The sequence below is a fragment of the Equus quagga genome, chromosome 13, assembly GCF_021613505.1.
Source record: "Equus quagga isolate Etosha38 chromosome 13, UCLA_HA_Equagga_1.0, whole genome shotgun sequence".
Taxonomy (NCBI): domain Eukaryota; kingdom Metazoa; phylum Chordata; class Mammalia; order Perissodactyla; family Equidae; genus Equus; species Equus quagga.
The window spans coordinates 5,270,797-5,277,621 of NC_060279.1; positions in this window are offsets into that span (position 1 = coordinate 5,270,797).

Consider the following 6,825-nt stretch of genomic DNA (forward strand, 5'->3'; position numbering starts at 1 on the left):
TTAGAGACAGTCACCTGACCAAAGCAGCGTATTTGTTCCTCATCTCTAAGCACCTCACCTTTCTCTGCCCCACCCCACCCCCCACCCCACATCAGCAAACCCTGATATTTGTTCTCCAAACTTGCCCTCCAGGACCTCACAAATATCCAGAGGGTGCTTTCAAAACACCAAAATAATAGGATGAAGGGACAACGTCATTAGGATTTCTGCAAGGTTGGAAGCCTGGTTTCTTTTAAGCTCTCAGCCCAGCATCTTTTATTCCTGGGTGTAAGGATGGTGGACCAGTTTGCAAGGCTGCTCTGAGAATTCTTATTTTTATAAAGATTGGCACCTGAGCTAACAACTGTTGTCAATCTTTTTTTTTTATTGTTTTTTTCTCCCCAAATCCCCCCAGGAAATAGTTGTATATTTTAGTTGTGGGTCCTTCTAGTTGTGGCATGTGGGGTGCTGCCTCAACATGGCCTGATGAGCTCTGTCATGTCCGCGCCCAGGATCCTAACTGGCAAAACCCTGGGCTACCGAAGCGGAGCGAGCCAACTTAACTACTCAGCCTTGCGTCTGGCCCCTGCTCTGAGAATTCTTAAGTCACATATGGAAGTACCACGGGCCCATGGAGGGATGAGTTGGACCTTATCTCTACTCTTAGCATCCTTCTTAACTGCCGAAATTGGTCCTAGTTATACCTGGAAACTGTGCTCTGCTCTCAAATATGTAATAAGTTTAATGTGAATAAAGCCACTTTTCATCCTTCGATGTTTTTTCCCTGTATGTTGAGTTTTCTTTTTATTGAGGTATAATTTACATATAATAAAATTCATCTTTTTAAATGTTTACCATAGAGTCATTTAACCAGCACCATAATCAAGACATTGAGCAGTTCCACGAACCCCCAAAATCCCTTTATGCCCCTTGGTAGTCAAATCTTTCCTAATACCCCACCCATGGCAACCCCTAATCTACTTTCTGTCACTATAGTTTTGCGTTTTCTAGAATGTCAAATAAATGGAATTGTACAATATGTGGTATTTTGTGTCTGACTTTTTTTACTTAGGATAATCTTTTCGAGGTTCATCCTTGTTGTTGTGCATGTCACTAATTCATACTTTGTTGGTGGCATTCTACGATATGGATGCATTACAGATGTTTCCACATTTACCATGTGAAAGCCATTGGGATTGTTTCTGGTTCTTAGTAATTATGCATAAAGCTGCTATAAACATCCACGAACAGGGTTTTGTGTGGACCAATCTTTATTTTGTTGGGCAGATACCCAGGAGCGGGATTGCTGGATCACAGTGCAAGTGCATGTTTAACTTCATGAGAAACAACCCTATTTCTAAAGTGGCTGAACCATTGTGTACCTCTACTAGAAAACTGCTATTTCTTTTTTATTTGAGTTATTTTAATAGATTAATAGGTCTCCAGTGGTATTTCATTGAGGTTTTGAGTTGTATTTCCCTATTGACTAATGATTTTAAGCATTTTTTCATGTGTTTATTGGCCATCTCTATGTCTTCTTTGGTGATTGGCTGTTCAAATTTTTGAGCCCTTTGGGTACCTTCTAAGTGCATAGTCTTTCCCATTTTTCACCAGAGTTGTCCTTAAGGAAGTTTCTTAAAATTGTGGTTGTAGACCAATGATCTCTTAAGCCCCTGCAAAGCTTGTTAAAATGCAGACTCCTGGGCTCCACTCCAGATCTGCTAAATCATGGCCTCACAGGGGATGCCCAGGTATCTGCAATTAAAGAAAAAGTTCTCGGGGCCGGCCCCATGGCTGAGTGGTTAAGTTCATGTGCACCGCTTTGACGGCCCAGGGTTTCACCGATTCGGATCCTGGGCACAGACCTAGCAGTGCTCATCAAGCCATGCTGAGGTGGGGTCCCACACAGCACAACTAGAAGGACCTACAATGAGGATATACAACTAGGTACTGGGGGGCTTTGGGGACAAGAAAAAAAAAGAGATTGGCAACAGATGTTAGCTTAGGGCCAATCTTTTACAAAAAAGTTCTCCAGGTGATTTTTATTCACACCAAAGTTTAAGAACCACTTTCCTAAAGGAGTGTGGAACTGGGGAGAAAAATCACACCATAAATTTTACCTCTTGCTCAACCTATGGCACATTTACCAGATAGTATTCAGCCTAGATTAAACATCAAGGTAAACTTGAAGGAGAGAGAAGTCACACATGAGAAGGAGCAAACACCTGTGTGTGTGTGTCGGGCCTGTGATTTGCTCTGACTATCAATGTTTACTGAACGGAGGGGAAGAAGCTCTGGGCTGAACAGGTATATGAGTCTCAGTTTTGCTTTTAGTACCATCTTCTCCTATCACTTCTGTCCCCATGTAAGTCCCCAGTGCTGCCAACCGGATTCCTCCAAGCTTAGGGCGACCACTTTGCTTTATAATATGCCGGAGCCATCATTCTCAACCCTGTCAACATGAAGAATTACCTGGGGAGCTTTTGAAAAACATCAGTGTCTGAGCCTCACCCCAGACCCATCAGCTCAGAAGCTTTTGAGCAGAACCCAGATGACAGTTCCCTTTAAAACAGTTCTGTATGATTCTCACGTGTAGCCAAGGTTGAGAGGTTTAAAACCTCTACAGATGCTCATGAGTTACAGCCTACATTTTGAGTATGACTTATGAGTAATCTTAAACCTTAAAGAGCTCCAAGAGACAATGCAAATCATTGTGGGCACTTATCTTTATTATAAATTCATTTTTAAACAGTTTCCAGGCCCTGCCTTGTACCCATTTCTCTGCAGACCTCTCTTATCATACAGCTTAGACTATAAGCCCACGGCTGGACTCCACACAGCGTGCCGAAATAAACGTCTTTATAGTTTAGGCCAGTTCGGGTGCAGATTCCCGTTACTCAGAGCTGAAAGCATCCTAACTCATGCAATGTCTCAGGATTCCAGAAATGGCTGAGGCCTGGATCCGGTTGCTTGAGGCCCCATGGAGAGTGGTTCCCTGAGCAGACATTCAAAAGGTGAGTTTCAACACATTTATGGTTAACCGTGCACTTTCAACTAGGTTATCATGTTATCTTTGTCACAACCTTATGATATATATGAGTGAGACATTATTGGGATTCATTTTTCACAGCTGAGGAATCTATAGTCAGGGAGTTTTTTGGCTCAAATTCCTACTACTGGAAGGTTATGCCTTCTAGGTCTTCTGATTCCTGTGCTGCCATTCCCTTTATTATTTCATCTGAACTGCAGTCACTACTTATAAAACAACATTTAGAAATAATTGCCAAATAACATACATATACGGTTATGTATATCAACACACTCATGTAACTAATTTGCTTTATGGATTTCTGCTGTTATTGGTAAAATATGCTCCATAGGCCCTGGGGAACTTCAAGAACTAAGTATTAGATCAGTAGTTTTCAAAGTGTGGTTCTAGGGCCCACAGCGTCAGCATCACCTGGAAACTTGTTGGAAATGCACATTCTCAGACCCAACTCCAGACCCACCAACACAGACACCCTGGGGTGGGGCCCAGCAATCTGTGTTTTAGTAGGTCCTCCAGGCGATCTGATGAGAACCACTACATGGAAGGTATCTCAGAAAACTCTACCCAAATTCCAGGAGTCACTTGGTGAGGAGTCGTATAGTGATACTGAAGCCTATCTGAGCCCAACTCCTTCATTTTTATTCCCGAGCCCACACTGCAATCACTGGGCTGTCTCACTTACTAGCAGTAATGAGCTTGAGATGTTTCAGAGAGACTTCGCCAGAGCATCTCAGAGCCTGAATGATTCTCCTTCGTTTTCTTTTTCCGCCTCTTCTTCCTCGTGCTTCTAATAGCTTTGCTGAGATAATTCACATACCATACAATTGGCCATTTAAGGTGTATAATTCAACGGCTTTTAGCATATTCACAGAGTTGTACCACCATCACCACAATCACTTTTAGAACATCTTTATCACCCAACAAGAAATCCTGTAGCCATTAGCCCTAGGTAACCACTAGTCTACTTTGTGACTCTGTGGATGTGTCTAATCTGGACATTTGATATCAATGGGATCATTCAATGTGTGGCTTTTTGTGACTAGTTGTTCACTAGCACAAATGTCTTCAAGGTTCATCCATGTTGTAGCTAGTCTCAGTACTTCAATTCTTCTTATTGCCAAATAATATCACACTGTATGGATATACCACAAGCTATTTATCCACTCATAAGCTGGTGGGTGTTTGGGTTGTTTCCAGCTTTTGGATATTATGAACGATGTTGCTCTGAATATTCATGTACAGGTTTTTGTGTAGCTATATGTTTTCATTTCCATTGGAAATGTACCCACAAGGGGGGTTTCTGGGCCACGTGGTAAGTCTGTTTAACTTTTTGAGGAACTATCAGGCTGTTTTCCAAAGCATCTGCACCGTTGTATATTCCCACCAGCAGGGTCTGAATGTTCTAATTCTCTGTACCCTCACCGATCCTTGTTATTAGGCCTGGGTTCTACTGAAAGCTGTGGAAAGCCACAGCCACTCTGGTGACACTTTTTGGAGCCTGGATACACTCCTATATGGAAGCTTCCTCACACCTTTTTGAGAAATTCTGAACACACTGCTTTGGCCTGATCTTCATGGGGAGGGCCCAGAATAACTCTAAAATTAACTCGCCCCTCTGCGTGAGTTACTTTCCCACTTTCAGGGCTGGGGCAGATCCTGTTCACTGTTGGCAGGAAGAACAGTGTTTACTCTTGGTGTCACTATAGAGCAGACCTGAATCCACTGGAGTATTCTGGGTATGACCTGTTGGCTCTGTGGACAAGCTGTTGGAAGGGCAGAGGGCATGGCTCTTCCTAGTGCCCGGATGAAGGTGGTAGCCACGGATAAACAGGTGCTCACCCTGAAATATTGGCTAGAAATTATTGGAGGATTCCATTTTTGCACACTTTCTTTTTTCCCTTTTAACTCCTGTGTATAATGAGGATTTGGCTGCAGCTCTATGTGGCCAAAGCACAGGATTTTTATATACATACTGTCAGGAACTCCACAGCAAGGGTCTGCTGAAACATTCATGTTCTCCCTCCAAAAAGAATATTTGCCAGCTTCACAGTTTAGCTGAGGAAGGTCTCGAATAGCTTCAGCATACGCTGGCTGTCCTCCTCTTCCTCAAGCTTCACACTCTTTGCATGATGCATTGCTTTCCTAAGATGTTTTGTGGAGCTCCCTTTATGTCACTTGAGGTTAGCCCTGAGAGCTACCAGTAAGTTAAAAATGCTCATTTTGGAGGCAGCAGGGGAAAGAACAAGTGCTGAAATCAAGGAGAGAGAGGAGAGAAGATTGGGAAGGGTAGAGTAAAGTGTACCTACTGTCTGCTAGATACTCAACCATGTGCTTTATATGTGATAGGCCGGTTCATTTTCCAACAGTTGTAGGATAACCATTTTATGGTTGAGGAAAACGAAGTTCAGAGAAAATTGGTAATTCATCCCAATTTTCACATCTAGCACAAGGCCCAAGGAGGACTTGAATTCGTCAGTCGGTTTCTCTTAGTGAGAAGATTATGTTACCCCATGTACTGGACACTTGTGCCAGGACCTCAGAGAAGGGGCAGATGATCCTGAAAAGAGCAGGGGTTCCTGGAATCCTAATATCTGGGTTGGAATCCTGGATCTACAAGTAAACTAAATGAGGTTAGACCAGAGATTCTTGACTTCAGGACCATCGATGCTTTGGGCCAGATAATCCTTTGTTGTGGAGGTTGTTCTGTGCATTGTAGGATGTTGAGCAGCATCCCTGGTTCTATCCACTAGAGGCCAGTGGTATCTCCTGTCCCCACAATGTGACAACCCAAAACGCCTCCAGACATTGCCATGTTCCCTGGAGGGTAATATCACGTCTAGTTGAGAACCACTGAGTTAGACAAAGCCTGTCTTATCATCTGTAAGATGAAGCATAATCATAATACCTGCCCCTCTCACACCATGAGGCTGTTGTGAGCATCATCTCAAATAATGGTCTTGCAAAGCCGTGTAAATTGTGAAGCTCCACACAAACGTAGGTTGTCATTATTGCCTCAGAGGAACACTAGACACTGGCACTGAGGGGATCATCATGCAAATCAGTGTAACGAGCAGGAGCAGCGCAGGGCTCTGCTGAGTATTCTTGTGCAGAGGAGTGACTGGAGGAATTAGTTTGGAAATGAGCAGAGCTGGGAGGGTGTTGTTTCACACCACTCTCAAGGGCTCCATTAATCCACGTGGATGAGTGTGGATGGCAGAGGTCACTGAGAGTGAATTTGCAAGAAGAGATGTCCAGAGAACAGGGCTGGGCACTAAAGGCAGAAAATGAGGGAGAATTCAGGATGCTCAGGAGCAGCAGGCAGAAGGAGGAACTTTCATGGTGGAGAAGGAGGTCTTAAGAACCAGGAGGCGCTCGAACCAGAATTGTTTTGGGGAACAAAGCAGGGTTAGCTCTGAGATGCTCATGGAAGGAAGCTCGCAGGTCTAATCAGTGTTCTAGGATCTGTGAGGATGAATGGAGTCCAGAGATATGTAGGCTGCTGGAAATATTGCCTTAGTAAATATATTACGTGCTCATAAGTAGAACAACAGAAATCAGAATACATGTTATAATCAGGAGCTCATGACATGCTAGAAAACATGCTGAAGAAATGTCCCATTGGGAAGATTTGGATAAAAAGGGAAAAAGAAAACAATTCAATCAGAAAGCACTTAAATGGTGTCATTCCAAGCCAGATTTTCTAATTTGAAATTGGTTTTATAAACGCTTAAATCTTTGTACATAAACCATGCAATCTAGCAGGTAGTAGGCACTCAGTAAATATTTATTCTCTCCAA